The 10064-nt window shown below is 41.4% G+C and overlaps 1 protein-coding gene and 1 long non-coding RNA gene across 4 annotated transcripts in view; both read left to right on the top strand.

The window, feature by feature from the left end:
* Positions 1 to 10064, top strand: part of LOC116335110 (neural cell adhesion molecule 2-like) — a 660945-nt gene that overhangs the window by 308743 nt on the left and 342138 nt on the right. The gene's annotated exons all lie outside the window — the stretch shown is intronic.
* On the top strand, positions 507 to 8734 carry LOC120438343. 3 transcript variants are annotated; one of them, XR_005611814.1, is made up of 5 exons: positions 507 to 1786; positions 1876 to 1940; positions 2653 to 6336; positions 6428 to 6518; positions 7063 to 8734. It is a non-coding gene; the product is annotated as an uncharacterized LOC120438343 (long non-coding RNA). The 3 variants fall into 3 exon arrangements; XR_005611813.1 differs by having other exon boundaries at positions 507 to 1940; positions 7063 to 7204; positions 7771 to 8734; XR_005611812.1 differs by having other exon boundaries at positions 507 to 1940.

The raw sequence follows: 10064 nt of genomic DNA, 5'->3' as shown, positions 1-10064 counted from the left end.
GAACAAATAAAATACTGAAAAAAGCCAAACAATAACATTTTTAAGTTATCTAAGTGACTTATATATCATGTTTAACCTGAGTAGCAAAAGACGGCGGTGGGTTTGAAAACGATTTGCCGGGAGTCCGGTGTTCTCACAGGCTCTAGTGAGCCTTCAACCCCAGCTAGCTATCGAGCTAGTGGGTAACAGACATCTCCAAAAACGTCGGAGCGCTTTTGAAAATATGTGGTGTCTTGATAAACTAAGCAGATATTTTAAGTTTACACAGCTACATTCCAGCCTGAAAATATGTTAAACGTTTATTTTGTGACCCAGAAAGAATAATAAGAGTAACATTAAAACTAACTAGCTGCCGCCATTGTTGGAAACTGAGCAGGGCGCGATGGGTCGCGCTATGAATTCTGGGACAGTTTCTTCTTCTTCGGGTTTAACGGCAGCTGGCATCCTTGTGCATGCAGTGCTGCCATCTTCTGTTTAAGTCCGTTATTACACTCTTAAATCCTACTACTTATTCCTGCGTCTTTTGCGATCTTACAAAGCTTCAAACGACGTGTCGACTATTAAATTAGTCGTCGACGATTTTGATAGTCGACGTAATCATGACTAGTCGACTAATCGTGGCAGCCCTAGAGGACATCCACATGTTACAGATTTATGATGACTCTGATGACCCAGAACTACTTACTGGAAGTCAGTTCATTGACTTGATGTTTGTTGGCTTTTGTTCCTACAGCAGTTTATAAACTTTTAGTCTCAGATGTTTTCCTCATGTGGTTCTGTGGGTTTCACAAAGGCGGTTGTGGCGAACCGTCAGACACGTGCCTTCATAGCAGAAACAAACATTAAACCACAACCATAAACAGCACAAGCATCATTCAGTGTTTCTCCACAGTTTGTACCACCAGCAGATACAAGAAGTGGCTGACATCCAGAAATCCTACCAGTTGCCGGACAAAGCTGGACTGAAAGACAGCACAGAGGCACTAATCATGGCAGCACAGGAACAAATAATCATCACATCCTTTAGAATCAAAGACACGTCTCCATCCTTCATCTGTCTGTCCTGAAGATCCACCCGGTTCTTAAAAGATGGATGCTGGTCATCTGGATCAAAGTGCTCATCCCGGTAAACAAGAACAAATTCATCTCCAAGGTCAGAGTGACGTCCTGTCCAGACTCAGCTGTGATGATTTTCTGGTCTGAAAGAGGAAACAACACAGAGCAGAGAGGTTAAAGGTCAAACTACAACTGTTCACTTCTACAGTGCTTTGCCTGTAATGTTATATACCATATTATGAAGGTGGTGTCATAAAAAAGTGGAGAAAAATGCTGTCGAGAAAAATAGAGTTTAGTTGGCGAACTGTATGTAACACCTCACTACATCCACTATGTACCTTTATGTGCTGTGTAACCCAGTGAGTTTACACGACTCAGAAATGCACTACAACATTGTTATTGTTAATTTTGATTCATCATTACTCTGTTAATCACAGAGTTGAGCTAAAGTAAATCAATAATAAAAGATAAATAATATAAATATAAAAATAAAACCCCAAAGAATATATTTAACACCCCCTACTGGTTAGGAGGTAACAAGCCCCGCCTTCCCCTGCTCTGTACCGTCACATGTGCACGAGACCGTCGCTGATTTTCACTGCCAAGCTTGTTGCTGGAAAATAACCATAAACTTGATAAATTGAGCAAATATCCATACCGGAGATCTGCATGGACCTTGGAGAACCGGATCTGATTTGTTGTGAACATTTTGGACTTTGAAACCATCGCGGTGAGTCGGAAGCTGTTAAGCTAACCTTGAAGCTAAAAAGCTAACAAGAAGTTAACAGGGAATATAATGGCCCAATTTCAATGTTGTAGATCTGCACGGGTGCGGATGAAGCGGACAAGATCCTCTTTGAGAGTTGAACATTAGAAGCGTGCTGGTGAGTTAAACTGGGCGAATCAGGCTAATTGAAAAGCTAACTAGCCTGATGCTCATAGCTGTAGCTGTAGCTGACCACGTTTTCACTGTGGGAGAACACACGGGGTTTCTCACGGAGTTCAGCTACTCTGAGCACTCAGCTTGTGTGCTGATGATGGTTTAGTATTACTTGTTGAATATTAAATGCACTAAAATAAGATGTTGGGATAAGTTAATTTTGATCTTAAAGGTTATGAATCTATTTTATTTTTTTTGTTACATTTGATGCTTGAGCGACATTGTATTGATGTCCCTGCATATTCTTATTGTGCCAATGCCTTACCACATACTGTAAAACTACAGCCTGTGGGCTTTTGTATAGTTTTTGGTAATTTTATTTTGTACAATTGACTGTAAGTACCATATTGCTTCATTGCTATGCAGTGCAAAGCAATGCTCCTGTAATTCAGTTAAAGGGGCAGTACTATAAAAAATGATCTACCATAGTTCATGGTTTATTTATGATTTCTGATAGAAATGTGCACCTTGATGATAGAATAAGCTGATTGTGATTTAAAGATTGCATTCATGATTAAGATGCACTGTATACACTATAGTTAGAAATTAGAATTAATGTTTTGTGCTTGTTTTGTTATAGCACTTACATTATTTACATATGGCCATATATATCATTAGAGTGTGAATTGAATTAGTAATAGCCCTGTTGTTTACAGGCTAGGTTTTTTTGTGGGATCGTGAGACCTGGATTTCTTTCTGACGAGGAAGATGGCGAGCCTTTCCCTTTGAAACGAACCACAGCCATTCCGAGTTGGCCCAGAAGGGCAGGTTGCTCTTCTCTCACGAACAATTGCAACAGTGCGGTAGGACGAAATCGCACCAATCACAGACTTTTGACGTATTGGATTTGACTTGACTGAACACTGACTATTAAGCCGGTAAGACTGACATATCTGAGCTCAGATAGGATTCTGATTTTTATTATTATTGCTGTCACTGTATTTTATTTCATGTTTTCATTCCTGTTTATGAAGTGCTGTTAACTTGTTGCTAAATAGTTCAATACAATTCAAAGCAACTGTACCTGTGGCTCCAGTCATTCTTCTCCACGCAACTCACCTTATCCCTCCTACGAATCTAGCTATTGGCCCCCTCTCTTCATCTTACTTTAACTTCCCCTACCCTATCCTGTACTTGGCTACAGCTGCATTCATTAAAGAGGCACTTGTTTATTACTGACCACCATTACACATAGTGAGAACACACACGCACTAAATGTGTGTATGTAACAAGCAGCCTCTCATTATAAGACACTGTGAGTCTCTGCATGCTGCCTTTATGGAGCTACAGCTGTTTGTATACACTGAACAAAAAGCTTTGTAGCTGTATACTGACTCCTGACACTACAACACATCACACTGACACACACATTACACTTCTTTGTCTCTGTCACAGCTGGATTACAGATGTTAAGTGTCCACCCAGCCTCGTGTCTCCTTCACATAAAACCCCATTCACATTTACAGAAAGTCATTACATCATAATCACAGTTTAATCTCTGTGTGCAAAGACACCAACAAACATCGAAGTGTAGCAGAGTGATGCAGTTAAAGCAGACATTTCTGTGTTGTTCTTATGGCTGATCTGACAGTTTTATTATTATTTCACTAGCAGGGACCACTCCCTTGGTAACGATGAGCAATGAGGGATGAGGAAGTGTAATTAGTGCTGCGGGTTTGGGGAAGGCCTTGAAGGGGACTGGCGATGGCTCTCGGGCCGGGCAGAACCACCAAAGACGACATCCCCTGCAGGAGCAAAGACTGGGCATAACGGAGGTTTTGGAGAATGTTGTGAATATATACCAGGTAGGCTTGTGATGACCATCGACCCAGGAGCTTGATTGAGTCGTCAGGGATCCCGGAAGACAAGGGCGCTTGGCGAAAGTGTGAGAGGGGCTATGTCCTGATTGGGGCGTGGCCAGATTCGGTGATGAACAGAGGATCTGAAGGTAAGGTGTGCTGAGATTTTTGAGGTTGAGGTAAAGGGTTAGTGATCCGAAGGGTCTTAAAGGAGAGTTTATTTTGAAGTAGTATGTAGGCGTGGTGCTGCACGATTGATTGGTTTGCTACGTTTGAGGATGAAAATGGAGCAGTCTTTGGAAACTGGGTGGATGGCACTCATGCACAGGTGAAGAGTCGGATGGAACTTCAAGGATGAGGAGGTGAATTTGGAACAGCGTAAGCCCAAGAGCCGAGCAAGAACATGGCTTCAAGTGTGCATGCCAGGAAGTAGTCACTATACTTCAGCCGGAGGGTAGAGATGCAGCGATGCAGAAGATCTGAAGTTAGGGGTAAGCGGTGTAGGGTCGTAGCAGGTGACGAACGCTGGAGACTATTGATGAGTAGTGATATCTGGAATGACGTAATGGTTGGGCATGGTGAACCTGCGAGCAGTTTGGCAAGGAAATTGATGCCGCTTTATGGAGGGAATTTTGATGCTCTGGAACCGGAAGGCATGGATATGAAGCTGGAAACTGTTGCGATGTCGAATGATGGGAAGGGCAGGTTGGAGTTTTGATGCAATGAACGGAAGATTGCTATGAGGCTATTTAAAATCGCTTCTTGGGAGATGCTGATGAGTTGTGCGATGCTAGGGTTTAGATCTCGAATGTCGTGGCTGAAAATGGAGGAACTGGGGTCGGAGCTGCCTCTGCGTGGGGCGCCAAGGCTCTGAATGTCTGGAGGGAGAGACGAGATAGGGAGTCGGAAATGGAATTGAAGTGGCCTGGAATGTGTTCTGCTCTGAATACTGTTTCTCTCAGAGTCGTGTATAACGACAGGTTCACTTCACATTTGTGTGAATATAAAAGGTCAGAATACATTTCTCGTTTAACATACTGATCAAAGTTGTGGTTTGATTTACATTTTTAAGGAAGAATAAAGAATAAAGTTACTGTTAGCACAAGCACACAAAGAAAGCAGAGCTTTAGCTCTCTACATCACTTTTAAGCCTGGATATTGAGCCTTTTGCTTCCTCTCAGCTGTGATGACAGTCTCTGTGTGTCCATCTCATCCAACATCATCCATCTGACATAATACCCACCAACTGACAGACTAAAGATAAAATCTTAAATTCATTTTGCATCACTTACATTTAAAATACATTTAAGGTGGATTTCTTAAAAGCGAAGTGACTGACCTGACTGTTGTGTCAAGTGTTAGGAATAAAAGAAATATTTTAATGTGTATCTGCTCATTATATTGTTTTATGTACTTTAATCATGAAGGCTTGTAGAGCAAGGCCAACAAGTGCTCAGAACAACAAGTGCTCAGCCAGACTGAAAAAAAGGAAGTTTTAGTGCACAAGGCATATTAATAAATCAAGACACAGAAAAGAGGAACTTTCCGTGTAAACAATGTTCAAGCCTGTGTGACGTGTAAAGTACCGAAATAATACCATATAAGAAACAGCTTATGATTCTGATGTTAGAGAGCTCTTGCAACCGGCGTTTGAGCTGTGCAGAGGTCTCTCTCTTCCGGAAGATGATTAAAGAAATATAACTGTTTTAACACACTATGAGTCGGTTTTCCCTGTTTTGTCATGGGGAAAAAAGAATCGGGCTTAATACAAGACAGGTGTGAAATGGGAGTTAAATCAGGTTTTATACTAAGGATGTGTTTACTTTTGGTCTGTAATACGTTTAGTTTATTATCTAAGGGTTAACATAGCAAATCCTCCATCCAGAGGCTAAAATGATATCAGAGCTAGACTACTTTAAGTGAAAGCCTGAGCCTTAAATTAAACAAGGTTAAAAAGAAATGCTGCTATCTACAGTGTGAGGCACTGAGCTCTATTATACCAGCTGTTTGTTGCTGTTCTTTTTTTTAATTTTCTTGGGTATTATTACCTTCCTGTTACTTCATAATGGAATGACAGTTAATGGTAAAAGTCTTGAATAGTTTTGAATAAAAAAATAAGAGAAATTATATTTATTTTTCCATGATCCTACATTTCATTCAATCACTCGTGGACTTGTATGAACGTTACATGTATTATTTTCACCTGTGGATTTACAGACGCTTTGTGAACACAGTTGTCATTTTATCCAAAGGCAACGTTTTATTTGATGTCCATTGATTCAAGGTGAACACAAACTATTTCTCATAAAATCACTGACAGACAACAGAAACAGGAGCTCTGAGAGAAATTCAATTCAACTTTATTTATACAGCACCAATTTACAACAACATTTGGTTTTATTTTACAGAAAGTTAAAACCAAACCCAATTCTGGATGTGTTTGAAACCTGCAGCTGATCCCTGTCTGCTGTTCACTACCTTTGATTTCTATCTGTTACCAGCATCACTGACGATGCTGAAATCACCAGCGGGAGACCAAGAGTACGGATTTAAAAAGATTCAGTCATTTTATTTTGCTGCAGCTCAACATGAGGCTGGATCCTGATTCTTTTGTTGTTTTTGTTTTCTCTAGATCAAGAAAACAACGGCAGCAGCAACAAGAAGCACAGCAGGAACTGACAGGCTGACTTTCAGTCCAACAGATCCTCCTGTCTGACCTGCAGGTGAGAAACAGGTGTGAGGTGTCAGCTGTCAGGTAGGTGATGAGTGAAGAACAGAACAGAATCCATTTCCTCTTCAAACTGCTGTCAGACATTATCTACTGCACTCTGATCACATCACTCAGACCAGCTGCTTTCTACAAAGTCTCATCAACAACATCTTTACAAACAAACATCAGATTGTGTGTTTTGTGCCTCTGGTTTCTCATTGGCTCACACTCTTGCAGAGCCATAACACGCACATAGAGGTGGTGATTGTAGTTCCTATTAACAGGGTATTGCAGACCATCCCGCTAATTGCCGAATTTACTTTTGTCTGTCATATTTATGATTAAAAACAAATGTAATCAAATTAGATTTTGATATTTTCATATGGGAATTGGTCCTGCAACATGAAAAGCTGGGATTGGAAGTTCCGATTTTTCAGCATCGTTCCGCACATCATACCTGTGAGAGGACAGACAGCAGTGTGGAGGAGAGTGTGAGTGCAACACAAAAACACATAAATATGACTGACACCTGTAAATGAAGCTGCATCTGGCTGCAGGTGAAAGATATTGGGAACAGCAGAGCAGAGTGCAGGCTCAGCCACAAACCTGCCCACGGTGCAGTTGGAGGAGTGCCTGACCCTGGGGTGTCTGGTCCCAAACCATCAACCACAACTGCTGCAGCATCTACTAGTAGTGCAAGTATAACCCATCAAAGCCTTAAATCCCACGTACACTCTACCCAGCAGAAAAACACTGTCCGTAACAATGATCCTAAATCTATAGACACAGAACGTGCATTATGGCAAGACTGGGTGAAAAAAGCTCCACCAGTGTTTCTGACAATTGACTGCTGGACCTCTAGATCTTCCACTTTATTGAAAATTACAAGATGGCCTCTTAGCTGATGGACAGACACACTGCAGAAAACTTGGTAGAAGAGCTAATAAGAGTTTTATTGTTTTCAAGAATTAAAAATTATGAAGTGGACTCACCACCCATGTCTGTTGCATACATTAAACCTGATGATAAGAGATTAGCTGTGCTGTCTGCACCATCCTGCAACCTTATGAGGTGACTGTGGAGATAAATGCAGATACGTAACTAAGACAGTTGCTTTTCTTTATTACTATTCAGTCATGAACAGCAAAAACAACACATATGATTGACTAAACTGAATTGCAAAAAGCTGTACGCCACATAATAATAATGATGATAATAATAATAATAATAACAAATTCTAAAAGTTGCACTTTTCTCTCCTTCAGCTATGTCACAGCCTCCAAAGTGCTCCTGCTTTGCAAAGGTCTTCAGTGAGTCACAGCCCAACACCAACTGACAGTAACTGTGCAGAAAGTAAAGGAAGTGGCTGCAGCTCTTTGTTCAGCCATGGACTGAAAATTTCTGTGTGTGGAGTTCAACACCGTCCTCTCAGAAACTGGATTACTGGATGGTAGGTTTAAAAAGCTTGCATTCAGTGACAACAGAGCTGTTGATGAGGCACTTCAGAGAATAACTGCCACAGCAGCAAAGTGCACTCCCACCCAGCTCCACCATTACAGGGCCAAGTGAAGCAGGAGCCACAAACGTCTGCTGTGTGGAGCCTCTTTGATGAAAGAGCTACAGGAGATGCTGCAAAGAGAAATACTACAGCTGATGTTATGATGGAGATGAAATGTTATCTTGAGGAGCTCCTCATCCAACATGGAGAAGGCCCACGGAGCTGGTGGCAGGCCGAGGCCACAGTCTTTCCATACCTGTTGAAGGTGATGGAGGGGAGACTGTGCATTGTGGCAACATCTGTTCCTTCGGAGAGTCTTCTCAAAAACAGGGCGGAGACTAAGGAGAAACCACATCAGCCCATCCAAGCTGAGGGATTTGATTTTTCTGTATGTCAACCTGCACTGAGGACAAACTGTTTGGCTGCTGAGTTTGTTTCTGTTTCTGTTCTGTGGATTTGTTTACAGAGCAGGTTTGATTAATTATTAAGGTTTGATTAAAATATTAAACAACAGTAAGAAGCCCTGCTTTTGTAACAGAACAAAAGCACAAAATTAGGCAATTAAAAGGCTTTTCATAAAAACACTACATGCAAAAGGGTTTATCAACACACAAAGCACTCACATTTGCCAAGTAAAGCTAAAGTATGAGGCTACAGATGATTATAAATTAAGAGCCATTTGGGAGCCACAAGACATGCAAGATAATCCAGAGCTTAGATCTAAATAAGGAAACCAGTCTTCCTCAGTAATGGAGAATATCCTCACACATTAAGAAGCACCCAGGAGGGAAGTACACTCCTTCATTACTCTGTCAGTCAGGCAGGTGATGAGTGAAGAACAGCACAGAGAATCTCAGCTGTTCAGCTCAATTTGTGGATGAAATAAGAAGTAAAGTCAGAGTGATCAGCTTACCAGTGACTGTGATATTAACCAGGTTACTGATGACACCGTTACTGGACTCACACCAGTAAACTCCAGTGTCGTGAGGCACCAGCGTACTGATCAAACATAATTGACCAGTTGGTTGTCCCCACCCATCTCCACACTCAGTCCTCTGCAGTTTGCTCGTGTTTCTCCTCACAGTCCAATCAGATCGGTCCTCCTCACAGATTACAGTCACAACATCTCCCTCAGAGAAATTAGATCTGTTGGGACTCACAATCAGACGAGCTGTGAGGAAGAAGAGAGGTTGTATATTACTCACGACTGAACTTCTGAGACCGCTCCGCCCCCTGGTGGCCTGATTTGATACTGAAAAATAATTTTCTACCACGATGATGTTATAAAGCTGTGGAAACAGGACTGAGGTTTCTGGCATTTCGCCCTCGGCTATTTGCAAGTAGCACAGAGAAGAGCAAACATCTGAAGAGGCACAAGCTCCAACATTTTAGTAATATGAAGAACAACTTTGTTGCTTGACCAGCACGCTTTGGCCTTCATAGGTTTAAGGTTTAAAAACATTTTTAGGATTATTTGGTTCAGTGCAAATTACTGCTGCTGACAGTGAAAAATGTGCAGACCTCATAGTTTTCAGAGGATGAGCATTTGCTCGAGGGTCCATTTTCTGCCAGCTGTTCATTTCTGTGTATGCACAGGATTCTCTCCCTCCCCTCTGCTTTCACTGGTGGGTGAGAGGAAGCGGGCAAATTTTATAAATGTCATTTAAAGATTTAACAACTCACTCATGTTAGTTCATGTTAGCTAGATAACACACATGCCTTAAAGACATAAAGACCTGGATGACCTCTAATTTTCTGCTTCTAAATGAAGATAAAATTCAGGTTATTGTACTCGGCCAGGAAAATCTTAGTAATATCGTATTTAACCAGATTCTTACTCTGGCATTACCTTGGCCTCCAGTAACACTGGGAGGAACTGGAGCTGGAGGCTGCATGCCCCGTTGGAAGGCTGTTAGATTTGTATTATTGATTGTCATTTATGCTTAGAAATATCTACTTATATATTCTTAGAGTTTTATAATTAGGTGTAGATTGGTAGAGGTTTGATCCTTAATAGTCTGCAAACTTTGTGTGCATTCCAGAGCACTCTGGTTTTCACAC

This window comes from Oreochromis aureus, linkage group 3 (assembly GCF_013358895.1).
Source record: "Oreochromis aureus strain Israel breed Guangdong linkage group 3, ZZ_aureus, whole genome shotgun sequence".
NCBI lineage: Eukaryota > Metazoa > Chordata > Actinopteri > Cichliformes > Cichlidae > Oreochromis > Oreochromis aureus.
Note: the sequence above shows the minus strand (reverse complement) of the source record. Positions and strands in the feature narration are given on the sequence as shown.